The 20,531-nt window shown below is 40.7% G+C and overlaps 1 long non-coding RNA gene across 1 annotated transcript; it reads right to left on the bottom strand.

Moving 5' to 3' along the window:
• Positions 1–1,347: 1,347 nt before the first annotated feature.
• On the bottom strand, positions 1,348–16,015 carry LOC117520246. The gene is made up of 3 exons (XR_004563584.1): positions 15,701–16,015; positions 5,265–5,266; positions 1,348–1,358 (listed from the first exon to the last, which is right to left on the bottom strand). It is a non-coding gene; the product is annotated as an uncharacterized LOC117520246 (long non-coding RNA).
• Positions 16,016–20,531: the final 4,516 nt, after the last annotated feature.

Genomic DNA, 20,531 nt, shown 5'->3' with positions numbered 1-20,531 from the left:
CAGAACATGGCGCCATTTTGATTCCAACTGTGCTGAACTATTGAATAAACCGTTAATGTTTTCAGCATTTTTTAAAAATCATTTAACCACATACAGCAACACATCCCGATACAGGTGATATCAAAATTAATATAAAAATAGTTAAGCTATCAAATTTACATAAATTTACAATTTATGATGATTTATTTAATTCATTTAAATAAATTTATGTAGCTGCTGCTCTGTAACTCTGTGTCGTACAATGATGTGTGACAGTTTTGTCTCTGGATTATACTTTATTCTGGACTAATTTGACCCTCAACAAGCTTTAATTTCTACAATCATCACCTCCAAATCAAAGGTAAACTGTACAGTTTCTTTTTCTGACTAAAGTTGTGGAGTTTTCTGATCCATTTTTAATCAGTGTGCACTGTAAAAACTATTAAAACATGATGGCAGATAAAGGTTTAAAAGCAGAAAAGTGTCAAATCACAGCCGTTTGTGTCTGATTTAACAGGTGCACGACAGGCTTCAGGTCCCAATCTGAACACAGTCTGAAAAAAATTAAGTTGGGCTTTTAATCACAGAAATGACTCCGGTCCCACTTTCCTCAAATTGGCAAGTGTTAGAGCTGAACTTTAAATTTGTACCTCTGTTACTGTGCACGTCCAGACTGCTCAGGTTTTTAATGGAAATACACTGCGATCGGATGGGACATCTTATCCAATGTGAGCGATATGTATGAAAAGGATGGTGTGGGCTGCCTGTTCCTGCTGCTGCTCCTGTCTCTCTCTCCTCTGCACAGGTGACGCGCATCAAGCTGATTGACACACCTGCTTCTCATCACATCAGTCTCTGCATATAAACCCCGGCCCTTCACTTCATTGTCGCCAGAAACTCGCGTACCTTCCATGATGTCTAGCCTCTCTGTGCATTCCTACGCAGTGATTGTTCTGAGCTCCTACACTCATTAGTTGCATGCCGCTACTTTTCCTGTAGCTAGTCTGAGTTTCCAAGCTCAGCATTTTTGTCTGTCTTTTCTAGCTTTCAGCTCGTTCCAGTATTTGGGATTCTGCTACGATATTGACTGTTTCTCACAGACCTGACTGTGAACTTGTATTACTTCTGGAACTGTACAAGATTCGTGTGCTCAGCAACCCCTCACCTGTGTATCTTCTCCAAATTCCACGTCGACAGCTTGCAGGCGGCCACCTGGCTCCCGGATTGCATTACATCCACTAAAGCGAGAGCTTTGGTACCAATGCCGTCCGGACTGTGTTACCCTGGTTCCACCGCCGTGCTGGCCCTGTCTCCACTCTGCAAGGCTGCAGACCCATCCACATCATTTATACACATTCCTTTGTAAATAAACCAGTGTTCTGATCCTCTCCACTCTCGTTTCTGCTCCCAGCACTTGGGTTCTCCATTTCACTCCGATCCAAACTGTAACAAAGGATTAGTTAAAGTCAGGAGGCACCAAACGTCTATGGAGAATCCTGAATCAGGATGTGCATCTCATTTAATGACTGAGTCAAAATTTAACATTTTTTTTCTGCCAAATGTATTTGATCCATTATCAAAATGTAATCAGTGCGTGCATTGTAAAAACTTCTATAATGATGGCAGATGAAGCAGTGAAAGCAGCAAAGTGTCAAATCAGCCTTTTCCAACGTCTAATTTAACAGGTGCACGTCAGGCTGTGGCTCAAAGTCTGAGCACGGTGTGAAAAAAAATAAACGGTCGGGACAGAAATGACTCCGGTCCCACATGGGAGGGGTTTGAAATGGAAATACATTGCGATTGGACGGGACAGTTTATCCGATGTGAGTGAAAATCTGTTGTACAAAATCTGTTATATATGATGTTTATTACATGGAAAACAATACAAAAACTTTGGGGCTTTTTTTGTCAGGTGACTGCAAATATCTGGTTTATATGATGACGGTTTAGGTGAGTTTTACTGTACGTGGGACTGAACAATAATTTACCACTCAAAACTTTGACGATGAAGTCGCTTCCATCCCACACACCTGACTTTATTTTCCCAAATTTTGCTTCTTTTCAGATCTGAAGGGAATCTCTACATCTGAAGCCCTTGTTGTGTCTATTTGTGCCTCCAAATGCACAGCAACCCGGCATTTTCAGCAAATAAATAAAAAAAAATAGCTGGATTTACATGCAGATAGATTAACAGCGCACGCTATTTTGAACCCTAAATGGCACCAGGAGTCACGTGACTGATTTTTTTTCGACTCGTCTAGTCGCCACTCTCTCTATCAAGGCACTCTAGGTCAGTCAGACGAGTTTAATCCTCCTGGATGAAAGAGAATGTTTGATTTCACTGATATCTGCCTAAATCAGCCTGTAAAAAAATCGAAATTTTATTCATACATATGAATAAAATGTGCAACTTCTTAACCTTTATAAAATTACTAATTTAGTTTAAAAGACTAAAACAGATGAATTTACTAATGGATTGCTGCAATTTTAGAAAATACAATTTTGTTCTCCTTTTCAGTGATTGAAATATGTCTGTGTTGTGATATTTATGAATATTTTGTTTCTGTAATGAGACCAAACCAAAAAAAATCTTACATTTTGTTTTGCTGGAATATACGGTACGGAAGCTCTGAGCTGCCAAGCCCTAATATATATTTGGCTCAGTATCATGTAATTACGTGAAAAGTTTCATGTTATAACGTGATATTTATCATGTTATAACGTGATATGAAATTATCATGTTATTTCATGATGCGGTATTTTCACGTTATAACGAGAAATTACCACGTTATAACAAGAAATTATCACGTTATTTCGTGATATGAAATTATCACGTTATTCCGAGATAAGAAACTATCATGTTATTTCATGATATGCAACTATCACGTTATTCCGAGATATGCAACTATCACGTTATTCTGAGATAAGAAATTATCACGTTATTCTGAGATAAGAAACTATCATGTTATTTCATGATATGCAACTATCACGTTATTCCGAGATATGCAACTATCACATTATTCTGAGATAAGAAATTATCACATTATTCTGAGATATGCAACTATCATGTTATTTCGTGTTAAGCATTTATCGTGTTATTTCATGATATGTAGGCTATTCAGCGCTTCAACACTTCCCAGGTTCAGTCAAGGAACATGGCTCATCTGTGATGTAGGGGGATTTAAGGATCAATAAAAAGCATGAGCCAATACTTTTGCTATTTGTTTTCGCTTGAATCAGAGATAAAAAAAAAAAAAAAAAAAGCAAACAGCCTTAGATAAGTAGCGCCCTTTACTGGTATTCTAGCGCCCTCTAGTGGCAGAATAGCAGAACAGGTATATTGGCTGTGTATCAAAGTAAAATCATATTGATGTTTCCACGTTATAACGTAAAAATACCATGAAATAACGTGATAAATGTTTATCACAAAATAACATGATAATTTCATAATTCCAAATAACATGATAATTTCATATTATGAAATAACGTGATAGATTCATATCTCGGAATAACGTGATAATTTCTTATCACGAAATAACATGATAATTTCACGGTAAAATGTGAAAATACCATATCATGAAATAACATGATAGTTGTGCATCACAAAATAACGTGATAGATATCACGTTATAACGTAATAAATATCACGTTATAACATGAAACTTTTCACATTATTACATGTTACTGAGTCAAATTATATTTATATGGCTGGCAGCTCCACGTCACCGTATCATCGCAAACTACTGTCTGAATAATGAACAACTGTCTACTACGGCGACGTGGAGCTGCCAGCCATATAAATATAATTTGACTCAGTAACACGTAATAACGTGAAAGGTTTCATGTTATAACGTGATATTTATTACGTTATAACGTGATATCTATCACGTTATTTCGTGATGCACAACTATCATGTTATTTCATGATATGGTATTTTCACGTTTTATCGTGAAATTATCATGTTATTTCGTGATAAGAAATTATCATGTTATTCCGAGATATGAATCTATCACGTTATTTCATAATATGAAATTATCACGTTATTTCGAATTATGAAATTATCATGTAATTTTGTGATAAACATTTATCACGTTATTTCATGGTATTTTTACGTTATAATACGGCGACGTGGAGCTGCCAGCCATGTAAATATAATTTGACTCAGTAACATGTAATAATGTGAAAGGTTTCATGTTATAACATGATATTTATTACATTATAACGTGATATCTATCACGTTATTTCATGATGCACAGCTATCATGTTATTTCATGATATGGTATTTTCACGTTTTATCGTGAAATTATCATGTTATTTCGTGATAAGAAATTATCACGTTATTCCGAGATATGAATCTATCACGTTATTTCATAATATGAAATTATCACGTTATTTCGAATTATGAAATTATCATGTTATTTTGTGATAAACATTTATCACGTTATTTCATGGTATTTTTACGTTATAACGTGAAAACTATGGTTTTACTTTGATACACAGCCATATACCTGTTCTGCTATTCTGCCACTAGAGGGTGCTAGAATACCAGTAAAGGGCACTACTTATCTGAGGCTGTTTGCTTTTTTTTTTTACTCTAGATGGAAGCACAGGTAAGCTCTACCTGCATGGCGTTTCCGCCTGACGCACCTCCGCCGGTGCCAACGGGGTAACTGCAGGGTCATCAGCCAGGAGCCACCCTTCATTGATGTTTCGCTCCATTAATCCCGGAACATCTCACGGTGGTGGAGCAACGGCAGGGACGTCTCCCTGCCGCCCCCTGCAGTCACCCCTAGGACCCCTCTTTCCCCCATGACCTGTACTTCCTACGCAACCACAACCAGAAGCTGGCACTTTCCGCTTCTTCTGCCAAGTCCCTAGATGCCCTCTTCAGCCTTGTTCCAGACACTCCAATCTTCCTGAGGAGGTGTTGGATGGATGTTCCAATGACCCCCCTGCAGCCAACCTCCACAGGGTAGATAGTTGTGGACCATCCAGCTTCCCGGCACTCGGCTACCAGGTCGATGTATTTGTCTCTCTTCCTTTCACAGGCAGCCTCCATTCCTCCCTCCCAAGGGACAGTTAGCTCTGCCAGGATCACTGTCTTGACATCAGAGGACCACAGGATGACGTCTGGCCTCAGGGAGGTGGTGGTAATCTCTGGGGGGAACTTGAGCTGCCGATCAAGATCCACCCTTAAGTTCCAGTTGCATCCAGGTGTTAGCAGTGATCTTTCCCTCTGGCTGATGGTCTGAGCTCCGGCCCCTTGTCTAACAAAGCTGATGAACGTCTGAGTCTTAGAAGGAGGGTCTTTGGCTGCTTCCATTCTCCACGCTTCAAGGACTTCTGCCAGCTTCCGCAGAACCAGATCGTGCCACCACCTATACCTACCCTGCGCCAGAGCTGTCTTGCAACTAGACAGGATATGTTGTAGGCTTGGGTTTGGTTACAGAGCTGGCAGCTTTCCTCTGAACCGTACCACTAGCTCACATTGCTTGGGCTGGGGAGGGTGTCATACGTTGCTTGAGGCATCTTCCACAAGTCGGACCACTTGATGGTCCTGCTGATGACTCATTCCCAAGTTGTCCATCGCCCTTGCTTTGGCTGGCTGAGCGCCTTGATCTTGTATTGCTCCTCCTCGTGCCTGACCACCTCCTCAATCACCAACTCTTTCCTCTCCTTTCTTGTAGTCTTGGACCAAAACTTGGGGGCTGTTCCCCACCCCAAGCCTGCTCTCCCTAACTGTATCCTGCCCACCACTTCTTTGTGCTTGAGCCTGCTAATGGCCTGGTCAACAGCCTCCTGTGCCTTCCACTTGTGTCCTGTTCGCACTGGTGCCTTGGTGTTTCTTACAAACGGGTCAGTTGAGTCTCTTATCTCTAGCACAAGCCTGGCCTTCTCTTGTCTGTAGCCTAGGTTAATAGACTTCAGTGGCAGCTGCAGAGTGGTCTTCCCAAACAGGCCAATGTTGGAAAGGCTTCAAGGTAGTCCAAGCCACTTGCGTATGAAGCTATTGGCTTTAGCATCCATCTTCAATACTGTGGATGAGGTGATCTCACACAGCTTCAGGGGCCACATCAGGCGCTGATAAAGGGTGAACTGATAGCACCAGACTTTAAGCTTCCCTGGGAGGTGGCACTTGTCGATCCTCTCCAGCCCATCCGTAAGCTGCTACATGATGGTGGCAGGCATATGAGTATCAGACAGCTCCGCCGTATACAGCCTTCCCAGGCTTTGGACTGGTTGATCAGCCAACAATGGAATCTTTCCTCCATCCACTGTGAAAGAGATGAGATCATTCCTGGCTCCCTTACGGATCGACAGACTACGGGACTTTGATGGCTTGATCCTCATTCTCGCCTTCGAACCTCCTTAAGAGTCTGGCAGTACATGGCGCTGTTTGCAGTAGGCTTGTTACGTCGTCCATGTAACTCCACAGGGCTGGTAGCCGTTGTCCTGACCACGTTCTTATCCCTCGCCCCATTTGCCTACTGCCAATCAGAATCACCTCGAAGGCTGCCGTAAAGATGATGGGAGAGATTGAGCAGCCCATTGCGATGCCTTCCTCAAGCTGTTGCCAGTTGGTGGTAGTGTCCTGTGTGGCATAGCAAACTTGCAAACTATTGAAGTAGTTGGATTCCCCACTTCTGGATGCAGGTTGGGATGTAGAAGAACTCCAAGGCAAAAGTGATGAGCTGGTGAGGGACCGAACCATAGGCATTTTCCAGATCCAGCCAGACAACATGCAGGTCTGACTTCTCACGCTTGGCTGACTGAATCTGGTTCCAAATCATGGTTGAGCGCTCCACACAGCCTGGGAAACCTGGAATGCCTGCCTTTTGACAGCTGGTGTCAATGTAGTTGTTTTCTAGGAGATAGCTGGTCACTCTCTTCGCCACCACTGAGAAGAAAATCTTCCCTTCCACGTTCAGTAGGGCAATTCCTCTGAACTGGTTGATGTTACGGGAATCCGGTTCTTTTGGGATGAAGGTAGTTATTGCCCTGGTCCACTCAGATGGGACGGCTTTGGTCTTCCAGGCAGCTCTCATCAGCCTCCAAAGGAGCTTCAGTACCATCGGGCAGCTCTTGTATACCCTGAAGGAGGGTCTTTGGCTGCTTCCATTCTCCGCGCTTCAAGGACTTCTGCCAGCTTCCGCAGATTATAGTGAAAACAAATAGCAAAAGTATTGGCTCATGCTTTTTATTGATCCTTAAATCCCCCTACCTCACAGACGAGCCATGTTCCTTGACTGAACCTGGGAAGTGTTGAAGCGCTGAATTACCTGAATAGCCTACATACACTCAACAAAAATATAAATGCAACACTTTTGGTTTTGCTCCCATTTTGTATGAGATGAACTCAAAGATCTAAAACTTTTTCCACATACACAATATCACCATTTCCCTCAAATATTGTTCACAAACCAGTGTAAATCTGTGATAGTGAGCACTTCTCCTTTGCTGAGATAATCCATCCCACCTCACAGGTGTGCCATATCAAGATGCTGATTAGACACCATGATTAGTGCACAGGTGTGCCTTAGACTGCCCATAATAAAAGGCCACTCTGAAAGGTGCAGTTTTATCACACAGCACAATGCCACAGATGTCGCAAGATTTGAGGGAGCGTGCAATTGGCATGCTGATAGCAGGAATGTCAACCAGAGCTGTTGCTCGTGTATTGAATGTTCATTTCTCTACCATAAGCCGTCTCCAAAGGCGTTTCATAACCAAAGAATTTCTGCACAAACTGTCAGAAACCGTCTCAGGGAAGCTCATCTGCATGCTCGTCGCCCTCATCGGGGTCTCGACCTGACTCCAGTTCGTCGTCATAACCGACTTGAGTGGGAAAATGCTCACATTCGCTGGCGTTTGGTACGTTGGAGAGGTGTTCTCTTCACGGATGAATCCCGGTTCACACCGTTCAGGGCAGATGGCAGACAGCGTGTGTGGCGTCGTGTGGGTGAGCGGTTTTCTGATGTCAGTGTTGTGGATCGAGTGGCCCATGGTGGCGGTGGGGTTATGGTATGGGCAGGCATCTGTTATGGACGAAGAACACAGGTGCATTTTATTGATGGCATTTTGAATGCACAGAGATACCGTGACGAGATCCTGAGGCCCATTGTTGTGCCATACATCCAAGAACATCACCTCATGTTGCAGCAGGATAATGCACGGCCCCATGTTGCAAGGATCTGTACACAATTCTTGGAAGCTGAAAATGTCCCAGTTCTTGCATGGCCGGCATACTCACTGGACATGTCACCCATTGAGCATGTTTGGGATGCTCTGGACCGGCGTATAGGACAGTGTGTACCAGTTCCTGCCAATATCCAGCAACTTCGCACAGCCTTTGAAGAGGAGTGGACCAACATTCCACAGGCCACAATTGACAACCTGATCAACTCTATGCGAAGGAGATGTGTTGCACTGCATGAGGCAAATGGTGGTCACACCAGATACTGACTGGTATCCCCCCCAATAAAACAAAACTGCACCTTTCAGAGTGGCCTTTTATTGTGGACAGTCTAAGGCACACCTGTGCACTAATCATGGTGTCTAATCAGCATCTTGATATGGCACACCTGTGAGGTGGGATGGATTATCTCAGCAAAGGAGAAGTGCTCACTGTCACAGATTTAGACTGGTTTGTGAACAATATTTGAGGGAAATGGTGATATTGTGTATGTGGAAAAAGTTTTAGATCTTTGAGTTCATCTCATACAAAATGGGAGCAAAACCAAAAGTGTTGCGTTTATATTTTTGTTGAGTATATCATGAAATAACATGATAAATGCTTAACACAAAATAACGTGATAGTTGCATATCTCAGAATAACGTGATAATTTCTTATCTCAGAATAATGTGATAGTTGCATATCTCGGAATAACGTGATAGTTGCATATCATGAAATAACATGATAGTTTCTTATCTCGGAATAACGTGATAATTTCATATCACGAAATAACGTGATAAGTATCATGTTATAACATGATAAATATCACGTTATAACTTAAATACTTCTGATATGGTGTTCTTGTTTAAACCCTCCAAAATGTGTCCAAAGGCACAGACACCTAACCCAGTCAGTGAGAAGTTAGTGATATCTACAACCCCTGGCAAAAATTATGGAATCACCGGCCTCGGAGGATGTTCATTCAGTTGTTTAATTTTGTAGAAAAAAAGCAGATCACAGACATGACACAAAACTAAAGTCATTTCAAATGGCAACTTTCTGGCTTTAAGAAACACTATAAGAAATCAGGAAAAAAAAATTGTGGCAGTCAGTAATGGTTACTTTTTTAGACCAAGCAGAGGGAAAAAAATATGGAATCACTCAATTCTGAGGAAAAAATTATGGAGTCATGAAAAACAAAAGAACGCTCCAACACATCACTAGTATTTTGTTGCACCACCTCTGGCTTTTATAACAGCTTGCAGTCTCTGAGGCATGGACTTAATGAGTGACAAACAGTACACTTCATCAATCTGGCTCCAACTTTCTCTGATTGCTGTTGCCAGATCAGCTTTGCAGGTTGGAGTCATGGAGCATTTTCTTCAACTTCCACCAAAGATTTTCAATTGGATTAAGATCTGGATTATTTGCAGGCCATGACATTGACCCTATGTCTTTTTGAAAGGAATGTTTTCACAGTTTTTGCTCTATGGCAAGATGCATTATCATCTTGAAAAATGATTTCATCATCCCCAAACATCCTTTCAATTGATGGGATAAGAAAAGTGTCCAAAATATCAACGTAAACTTGTGCATTTATTGATGATGTAATGACAGCCATCTCCCCAGTGCCTTTACCTGACATGCAGGCCCATATCATTAATGACTGTGGAAATTTACATATTCTCTTCAGGCAGTCATCTTTATAAATCTCATTGGAACGGCACCAAACAAAAGTTCCAGCATCATCACCTTGCCCAATGCAGATTCGAGATTCATCACTGAATATGACTTTCATCCAGTCATCCACAGTCCACGATTGCTTTTCCTTAGCCCATTGTAACCTTGTTTTTTTCTGTTTAGGTGTTAATGATGGCTTTCGTTTAGCTTTTCTGTATGTAAATCCCATCTCCTTTAGGCGGTTTCTTACAGTTTGGTCAGAGATGTTGACTCCAGTTTCCTCCCATTCGTTCCTCATTTGTTTTGTTGTGCATTTTCGATTTTTGAGACATATTGCTTTAAGTTTTCTGTCTTGACGCTTTGATGTCTTCCTTGGTCTACCAGTATGTTTGCCTTTAACAACCTTCCCCCTGTTGTTTGTATTAGGTCCAGAGTTTAGACACAGCTGACTGTGAACAACCAACATCTTTTGCAACATTGCGTGATGATTTACCCTCTTTTAAGAGTTTGATAATTCTCTCCTTTGTTTCAATTGACATGTCTCGTGTTGGAGCCATGATTCATGTCAGTCCACTTGGTGCAACAGCTCTCCAAGGTGTGATCACTCCTTTTTAGATGCAGACTAACGAGCAGATCTGATTTGATGCAGGTGTTAGTTTTGGGGATAAACATTTACAGGGTGATTCCAAAATTTATTCCTCAGAATTGAGTGAGTCCATATTTTTTTCCCTCTGCTTGGTCTAAAAAGTAACCGTTACTGACTGCCACAATTTTTTTTCTTGATTTCTTATAGTGTTTCTTAAAGCCAGAAAGTTGCCATTTGAAATGACTTTAGTTTTGTGTCATGTCTGTGATCTGCTTTTTTCTACTTAATTAAACAACTGAATGAACATCCTCCGAGGCGGTGAATCCATAATTATTGCCAGGGGTTGTAAACAAATCAGAGCAAAGTGCGATTAATCACGATTTTTAAAAAAGAAACACTTTTATAGGTGTTATAATTAATTCATATAAATTAACGTGTTATTTTGTCAGCAATAACATAAAAAAAATAAAACAAATGATAATAATACACAGTAAAATCACCAGTGTTAAAATTCCTACAGTTCTCAGAAATATTTCTAAATTGAGAGTAATATTATCCATGCCTGATCTGGAGATGATCATTCATGTTTTTATTTCCTCTTGTTTAGATTATTGTAACTCTTTTTGCTTGTTTTAACAAATCTGCAGTCATTCATCTCCAGTAGTTCCAGAATGCTGCAGCGAGGCTTTTAACAGGAACTAACAGAAGGGCACACATCACACCGGTTTTATCTTCTTTACATTGGCTAACTGTGAAGTTCAGAATTGATTTTAAAATTTTAGTCTTGACTTTTAGAGCTTTTAATGGAATGGCTCCCCAATACATCACAGACCTGTTAACCCCCTATTCTTCTGGCCGCTCTCTCTGGTCCTCGAGCCAGAACCTTCTGAAGGTCCCTAGGACCCTGTTTAAAACACGGGGGGACCTGTCGTTGAAACAGTAGCCCCCAGGCTGTGGAACGCTCTGCCCCCGTATCTCTGTTGATTCCTTTAAAAAGCAGCTTAAAACACTTTTATTTAGACAAGCTTTTAATTAGTGGCTCTACTTTTTTGTCTTTATTTTGCTGTTATAACTTTGTTATATTCTATGCTTTTGTTTGTATCTATTTTACTGCACTCTGTAAAGCACTTTGTGATCGGTATCTGTGAAAGGTGGTATATAAATAAAGTTTACTTATTTACTTACAACCCCAATTCCAATGAAGTTGGGACTTTGTGTGAAATGTAAATAAAAACAGAATATAATGATTTGCAAATCCTCTTCAACCTATATTCAGGTGAATACACCACAAAAACAAGATATTTAATGTTCAAACTGATAAACTTTATTGTCTTTGTCCAAATATCCCCAGGCTCTAGATTGGTAGTGGAATTGTGGTTGTACTTCTCCACTTCTCCACTAGTCTTATTACACTGGCATCTGTTTTTGATTAAGCAGGCAGTGGCCAAAGGAGACTGCTTGATGGAGAGGGCTACTCTGGCCGGTATCTTAGAGCTGCATCCAACAATGGAAAAAAAAAAACGTTCTTTTTTGGTTCCTGTACAATAGGAGCTGGACACGAAGCCACTTTCTTACAATTCTGCATAATTTTCCAATGCCACCATTCCCTTGTAAATTGTACGTGACAACAAAATACTTTATTATCACAATCAACATTTTTGTTTAAAAAAATATCACTCAACACAATTTAAAACAAAATCTCCTGAGGTAGAGGGCTGACAAACCACAATACAAGGGTGCACTGCTCCATGTTGTGTGACACAGCGCAGCGCTGCTTTTACAGAGAGTAGACTTTGATGAATCTGCGTGCGCAGCAGTCAGTGTGTGCAGGAGAGAAAAAGCTTGAGTATCGATCTTTTTACACGAGGATCTTTCAATATTAATACCAGCGTTGGTATTGATATTATTGATATTAGGATCGATCTGCCCTCCTCTCGTGGGCACCTTGACTGAACTATAAAAATATTCTGTCTACAACTTCTGTTTACTGATTCCTTGTGTAGCACGATGGATGACCTTAATGATTTTCAGCTGGTGGGTTGAGTTTAGCCAGTTGGTGTAGGAGAGCGTTTGTATAAAAGAAGGCGGAGTGCGCTTTTTTCTCTCTCGGTCACTGTAGATCGACTGCAGGTGTTTGGATGTGTTTACTTCTGTGTTCCTGTGAGGACAGGTAGGTGCTGGCCACAGCGGATCGGTGATGTGTGTGTTGTTGAGTGTTCAGGTGAATGGCTTTGTTGTACAGATACCTTTGCAGGAATGTCACTGGTGGCACACTGCTGTGTGTTTGGTGACAGCAGGCTGTGTGATGCTCTGTTGCCGTGGTGATCCTTTGACTGGGTGCTGTGTCATTTGGGGCTGACAGACCAGACTGCAATGGTGATAATAGCTCAAGACGTGGTAGGAAGTCACTGCTGCCTTGCTCTGACGTCAGCTGTGAGGCTTTGTCAGTGAACGGCTTGTGTGGTGCTGTGGTGACATCAAGTGGTCCTTCGAAGGAACTGATGTCTGTGCCATCCACTGGGAATTCCTTTGTTTCTTCTTTTTTAATTAAGATTAATAAATTGTTAGTTTAATTGGTTTTAATGTTAATAAACTCCTTTATATTTTGGAACCACCTACTCTGTCTCTCTCTTTGCAACAAACCTGTGTGTCTTGAGTTGAAGTTGTTTTAACTGCAGTTTCCTGGGTGAAATTACCAGGGTGGTGTCAGAAGTCCAACCTTCTGTCCAGCCTGTTTATTCATGATTTTCAATTGTCTCGTGATTAAAGTAACTCGTCCACTTCACCACACTTGCTTGAATTTCTTATTGTGGAATCCAAAGCCTTCAGAACATACCCTGACCTACAACCCCAATTCCAATGAAGTTGGGATGTTGTGTGAAATGTAAATAAAACAGAATACAATGATTTGAAATCCTCTTCAACATATATTCACCACAAAGACAAGATATTTCATGTTCAAACTGCAAATATTTGTTCATTTTGAAATGGATGCCTGCAACACATTTCAAAAAAGCTGGGAAAGTTGATGAATGCTCAAAGAACACCTGTTTGGAACATTCCACACGTGAACAGGTTAATTGGAAACAGGTGAATGTTATGATTGGGTATAAAGGATCATCCCCAAAAGTCTCACAAGCAAAGATGGGGTGAGGATCACCACTTTGTGAACAACTGCTTGAAAAAATAGTCCAGCAGTTTAAGAACAATGTTTTCAACGTTCAATTGCAAGGAATTTAGGGATTCCATCATTTACAGTCCATAATATAATCAGAATATTCAGAGAATCTGGAGAACTTTCTACACGTAAGCGGCAAGGCCGAAAAATAATACTGAACGCCCGTGACCTTCGATCCCTCAGGCGGCACTGCATTAAAAACTGACATCATTGTGTAAAGGATCTTACCGCGTGGGCTCAGGAACACTTCAGAAAACCATTGTCAGTTAACACAGTTCGTGGCTACATTTACAAGTGGAAGTTAAAACTCTACCATGCAAAGCGAAAGCCATACATCACAACCTGGTCTCAAAGCAAGTCGTGCTTCAGCAGCACGAAATATACATTAATCTATTGGTTTGTGACATTGTGACGAAAAGCGCCTCATTTTCATCACGTCAGCACGAATTCATTCTCATTCATTCCATGATGGCTACACGAAATTAAAAGCGGGGGGGGGGGGGGGTCGGGGTGGTTATGGTTAGGGTGGGGGAAGGAGTAAGATTAGGTTATGGTTAGCGGTGGGGGTGGGAGTAGGGTTAGGCGTCCACATTTCAAACTGTTTTTGGAAATCACGGACGTCGTGTCCTCCGGACAAAGGAGGAAAAAGACCATCCAGATTGTTACCAGCACAAAGTTCAAAAGCCAGCATCTGTGATGGTACGGGGTGTGTAAGTTGCCCATGTCATGGGCAACTTACACATCTGTGATGGCACCATCAATGCTGAAAGGTACATCCGGGTTTTGGAGCAACACATGCTGCCATCCAAGCATTGTCTTTTTCAGGGACGTCCCTGCTTATTTCAGCAAGAAAATGCCAAGCCACATTCTGCACATGTTACAACAGTGTGGCTTCGTAGTAAAAGAGTGCAGGTACTAGAGTGGCCTGCCTGCAGTCCAGACCTGTTGCCCACTGAAAATGTGTGGCACATTATGAAGCACAAAATCGACAACAGAGACCCCGGACTGTTGAACAACTGAAGAATGGGAAAGAACCTACAAAGCTTCAACAATTAGTGTCCTACACAAAGAATGCTAATAATGGTGGGACCAAACAGATGTTAGCAGAAATGTTAGGATTCAGTGTTAGTGGTAAACATACCACTGTCCCAGCTTTTCTGAAATGTGTTGCAGTGTGTTCCATTTCAAAATGAGCAAGTATTTGCACAAAAACAAAGTTTATCAGTTTGAACCTTAAATATCTTGTCTTTGTGGCATATTCAATTGAATATATGTTGAAGAGCATTTGAAAATCGTATTCTGTTTTTATTTACATTTTATACAACGTCCCAGCTTCAGTGGAATTGGGGTTGTAGTATTCTAGCAAAATACAATATTGAGCAGTTGTAAAGTTGTGGCATACATTTCAGTAACTGTGTGTAAATACTAACATTTGTGGGATGTCCTCCAAAAAAAATTCTAACAGACCGCATCAACACTTCCGGACTGTGGGTCGATATGTCATTCCGACGCCATTCAGCCTCAATCAGCCTATGTGTGTCAGGGGTCTTACAGTCTGATTTTATGATTTGTCTCAGATCGGTGGAGAGTGGCTTTGACCTAATTTAATCCTATGCAACTCAGTTCTGTTTAAATTGGTTCTCTTTTTAGTACAATATTTCAGATTTGTTCCTTCCTTCAGCAATTGTTCCACCAACAATATTGGTGTTAGTGAAGTTATATTATCTGTTTGAATTGTCTTCAAGGCACAAACAAAATGCTGTCCATCACACTGGCAATGTGACACGTGTAATTGTGACCTCTTAACATTAGTCCAGCAAACTTTCAACATACTGCACAGTAGTTAGATAAATGTCAACAGCATTGGACTCTAATAGCTGCATAGGGTCAATGAGGCACTTCATTGTCTTCAATTGGTCTCCATGAGTGAGAGGGCTCGCCAGCTGAGGAACATTTACTCCAAGGTCTGGTTCTGGGACTTCCCCACTCTCCTCCCAGTCTATCTTAGGAATGTTCATCTCCTTATTTGCTGAAAGAAAAAAAAAAATTCAGAATTACAGCAAATTGATTTTTGTCATAGGAGTTTCGGCAGGAGACAGACTACAATTAGGGATGCACAATAACTATCGGTGGCCGATAGTTATCGGCCAGTAATAGCCTTTGTGACGTCACGCAGATAATTCCGATAATTAAAAAAATTCGCTGATAATAAAAAAGACTCTTCATCCCCGTTTCGCTGTTGATCTGAGTGCTGTGCGCCTGGTATTCCTCAACACCTCCCTTCTCTGACTGTGCTGTTGGGTATTTGTGATGTAAATTTGCTGCGCAGAGTGGTGTGTTTAGAAAACAGAGAAAATGGCGTCGTCCATTTGGGCTTTCTTTACCGTGTCTCGGGAAAACATTCCATTGGCAGTTTGCAATGTATCCTCTGCAAAAGTTTCACGGGGAGGGAAAAAGGCGACGAGCTTTAACACAACAAATCTGATAAGTCACCTTAAATTTCGCCATCGTGGAGATTTATGGACTCAATATGAGGCTGCCTGTTCTGCTAACGCTAAAAGTATCGGAGGCAACGGTGGCACACGTAAAGCTACGGAGCCGCTAACTATCGAGGAAGCATATCAAAGAAAGCAAAAGTATGACCGAAAAGACCCAAGGGCGACAGCAATTGACGACAAAATCATACAGTTTATTACGCTTGACGACCAGCCTTTTTCAGTCGTTGAAGACATAGGATTTTGTCAGCTAATGCGGCATGTTGAACCCCGCTACGAGATTCCAAGTCGCCACTAGTTTGCAGACACTTGCCTACCTGCGCTATACGATGTGGTGGCCACACACATTCGCAGTCTGCTGACGAAAGATGAGTCTGACTGCAACTACAAAGACTTTAAACTTCAAAAAGCTGTTCTACACGCCCAAGAGCTCCCAGGGTTCCACACGGCACAAGCAATTTGTGATTCATTTGAGAAGATGTTTAAGCACTGGGATATTGCAAAAGATAAGGTACATGTTGTCCTGCGGGATAATGCTCAGAACATGATAAAAGCAATGGATCTGTGTCAACTCTCAAGTCTGGGCTGCATGGCACACACACTGCAACTTGCTATAAATGAAGCTGTGCTAAGTCAGAGGAGTGTGGCTGATTGTATCTCAACTGGACGAAAAATTGTTGGCCACTTTAAACATTCACAAGTTGCCACTACTGCTCTCTAAACATTACAAACCCAGCTAGGTGTTAAGCCCACTCAACTAAAACAGGATGTTCCAACAAGGTGGAATAGCACCTTTTATATGCTACAAAGTCTGTTGCAGCAAAAACAAACACTGACTGCATATGGAGTGGATGGAAAATTGCCAGCAATGCTGAATTCATACCAGTGGACACTGATTGAAAATATGCTGACCATTCTTGACCCTTGTGAACAACTAACTCGGGACATTAGCAAGGCTTCAGCTACAACGGCAGATGTGATTCCAGCCATCCAAGCCTTGAGACTTTTGAACAAGACTTGTTCCTCTGACCAAGGTGTAAAAACTGCAAAGAGCACCTTACTGGAGGCTGTCAGCAAAAGATTTGGTCACAATGATGAAGAGCCCTTGTATTTAATTTCCACATTGTTGGATCCAAGATATAAGAACAGCTACTTCACTACTGAAGCTAAAGAAAATTCAAAGAACATGCTGTTGGAGGAATTAAAGAGCCAACAACTGTGTGATATTTCAGGTACTATTCTTTGTTTACTTATCCCAATTTATCTGTCAAAAAATGTATTATTTAGCATTGGTAATTACTTATTTTTGTTTTTACAGATGTAAGGGTGGTTGAGCCAGAAACAAAGCCTGTTGCAGGTGGAAGCAATTCTCTCCTTGAGATGTATGCTGAAATAATAGAGGAAAACACAGATGGAGTTGGTCAGCCAGAAAAAAACAAATGGAAGAGCAGGTAAATACTGAAATGAAAATATCTGATCATTTCATTGACCTATACTATGTTCTGACATATGTTTTACTGTCAGTTACAGGCCTACATCTCTGAAGCCACACTTCCCATGCTCACTCAAAAAGCCACCATGACACCATTGGACTACTGGAAAAAGAACAAGTGCTGCTTCCCAAACCTGGCTCAGCTTGCAAGGAAATACCTGTCTGCCCCTTGCACAAGTGTTGACAGTGAACGCTTGTTTTCTGCAGCTGCTAATGTGATGGATGAAAAAAGAAACCGGTTTGGATGTGAGAAGGCAGAGATGATTCTGTTTGTGAAGAAAAATCTTCCACTTATTCGCCATGAATTGAAAAAAAATGAACATAAGGTTAAAACATTACAACCTGTTCAGTTTTAGCAGATGAGTAATCCTGGCACATAAGTTTTTGTTGCCTTTCATGAATTGTTTAACTTGGATGTTTTTATGTTCTGTAACTGAATGTTGTCATTCCTGAGGGGAGACACTTAATGCACTACTTTATTATTTAATTTATAGTTAATTATAGTTTAATGTATTTTACAAGGTTATATTTTGAGAAAGAAATATTTTATTTACTATTTTTTATAAATCAGCAAGACCTTGTTTAGGTTGTGTTACTCCACTTGTTACATTTTTTTTTAATGTTCTATGATTCCTAGAAGGGAAATGCTTTATTTTAACCCTGATATCTTGAATGTTTTTGTATTTGAGTGGTGCTCTTTCAAAGAAGCTGGCACTTATTGCACTACCTATTTTATAATTTTATAAGTGAAAATGTTTTTTGTTTATCACAAGATGTGGCTCCACTTGTTACAATGAAGTTTGTTAAACTGATGTAAAGTGTTCTTGGCTTAGTTCTACTGGCCTTTAAATATATGTTGTTTTGAAAACAAAATTGTACAAACGTTATCTTTATGAAATTTATGAGTTGCTGGTTGTCAGCATTTGAGTATTAAATTGTCATTAAATCTTAGCATTATGCTCTACACAGTGGTTTTTGAGTCAGTGCTGTACTAGGATGAATATTCTCAAAATGAAAGTTAATGCTTCACACATATTTGGAAGAGTTGGTACATTTTATACAGTTACTATTTCTAAATTGGGAGGAAATATATAAACATTTTATCGGTTTCTGTTTCCCAGAAAAAAATGGGTTATCGGTTATCTGTTAAAAATTCTGTTACCGTGCACCACTAACTACAATAAATTGTTTCTATCATGTTTTTCATATTGTCAGAGTTTCATTGTTCTTTTTACCTCTTCTCAAAGGTTACTACACAAAGAATGCTAATAATGGTGGGACCAAATTGATATTAGCAGAAATGTTAGGATTCAGTGTGTGACATCAAATACACAGCTTTGTATAATAGCAGCTCATGGAACTTTCATTCAGGTTCATGGAAAATTCATTGAAGTTTTGAAATTTTGTCTGTGAAATTTTGTGTTAAACCATCAATAGACATAGACCAAAATTCCTCTGTAAAGGTCCGTTCACACGGCGATCACTGAACGAATGAAACAAGTCCCAAACACACAACTCATTGAGGAAAAAGTGGATGAATGAGCCTGCAATTCTCCCATCACCAACAAGCCTGCAAGTCCAGAGCACATAAAAGAACAAAACAAAACTGAAACTAAGAAAAGAAAAACAAAGCGAACGGCGACCTTGGTGCTTTAAACAAAATCAAAACAAAACATTCATGACGATGTAACTTCACAGCGGGCATCAGGCCGAGCACCAGCTTGTGATCATTTCTGCAGCCAACATGCACTGTCCACAGCACCAACAGGTTCAAAAGTTGTCTTGACAACAGGTGCGCACATGCACGTTCACATGGTGTCTGTGGCATGTGAATGTACGCACAGCCGTTTGTGTATGTGTCAGGCTTTGGTCCTGATCTGGGTTATGGTTTCAGTTCTCCCCCTTCCTTTTGCCTCAAATTTGATGTTTTAGTTGTTTTATTTTTTGTCATGTGCTTATTCATTGATCTGTTTTGCTTTGTCACTTTGTTTCTTCTCATACTTCAGCCGTGGTTCAGTTCCGTTCTTGTTTTGTTCAGTCAGTCTGTGTTTTCATTGTTTATCATTTAGTTATCATCTGATTTATTTTTGCTGTTCTCAGTTGTTATCTGTAGTGCTTTAATTCCAGCTTTTGTTATCACTTAGTCTCTGTTTTACTTAGTATTTTTCAGTCTGTTCCAGTTTAGTTTTGTGTTAGTGTTTAATTTCCTATTATTCTCAGATCAGTTTTTATGTAGTTTATCTTGTGTTTAGTATCTTCTGGTTTGCTTTTCAGTCCTGTTAAAGTTTGTGTTACCAGTTCGGGTTTCCTTTGTGTAATCATTAGTTGTCATGTCAGTAATTCTCTTCACTGCTCACATACACCTGCCTTTCTCATCTTGTCTTCGTCTGCGCTCATCTCAGTTCTCATGTATTCATTCCCAGTTTCATTGTCATTACAGTCTCCCTCTGATCACTGCACTCTCTTGTCCTGCACTTCCTCATCTCTGTTGGCCACACCCTGTTTTGTCTCATTTCCTTGCCCACTCTCACTGCCTTTTCTTGCATCTCTTTTCCCCTCTTGGATTCACCTGATCACACCCCCCTTCAAATCAAATCAAATCAATTTTATTTATATAGCACCAAATCACAACAAACAGTTGCCCCAAGGCGCTTTATATTGTAAGGCAAAGCCATACAATAATTACGGAAAAACGTCAACAGTCAAAACGACCCCCTGTGAGCAAGCACTTGGCGACAGTGGGAAGGAAAAACTCCCTTTTAACAGGAAGAAACCTCCAGCAGAACCAGGCTCAGGGAGGGGCAGTCTTCTGCTGGGACTGGTTGGGGCTGAGGGAGAGAACCAGGAAAAAGACATGCTGTGGAGGGGAGCAGAGATCAATCACTAATGATTAAATGCAGAGTGGTGCATACAGAGCAAAAAGAGAAAGAAACACTCAGTGCATCATG

The sequence above is a fragment of the Thalassophryne amazonica genome, chromosome 1 (genome assembly GCF_902500255.1).
Source record: "Thalassophryne amazonica chromosome 1, fThaAma1.1, whole genome shotgun sequence".
NCBI lineage: Eukaryota > Metazoa > Chordata > Actinopteri > Batrachoidiformes > Batrachoididae > Thalassophryne > Thalassophryne amazonica.
This window is presented reverse-complemented; position numbering and strand designations above follow the sequence as displayed.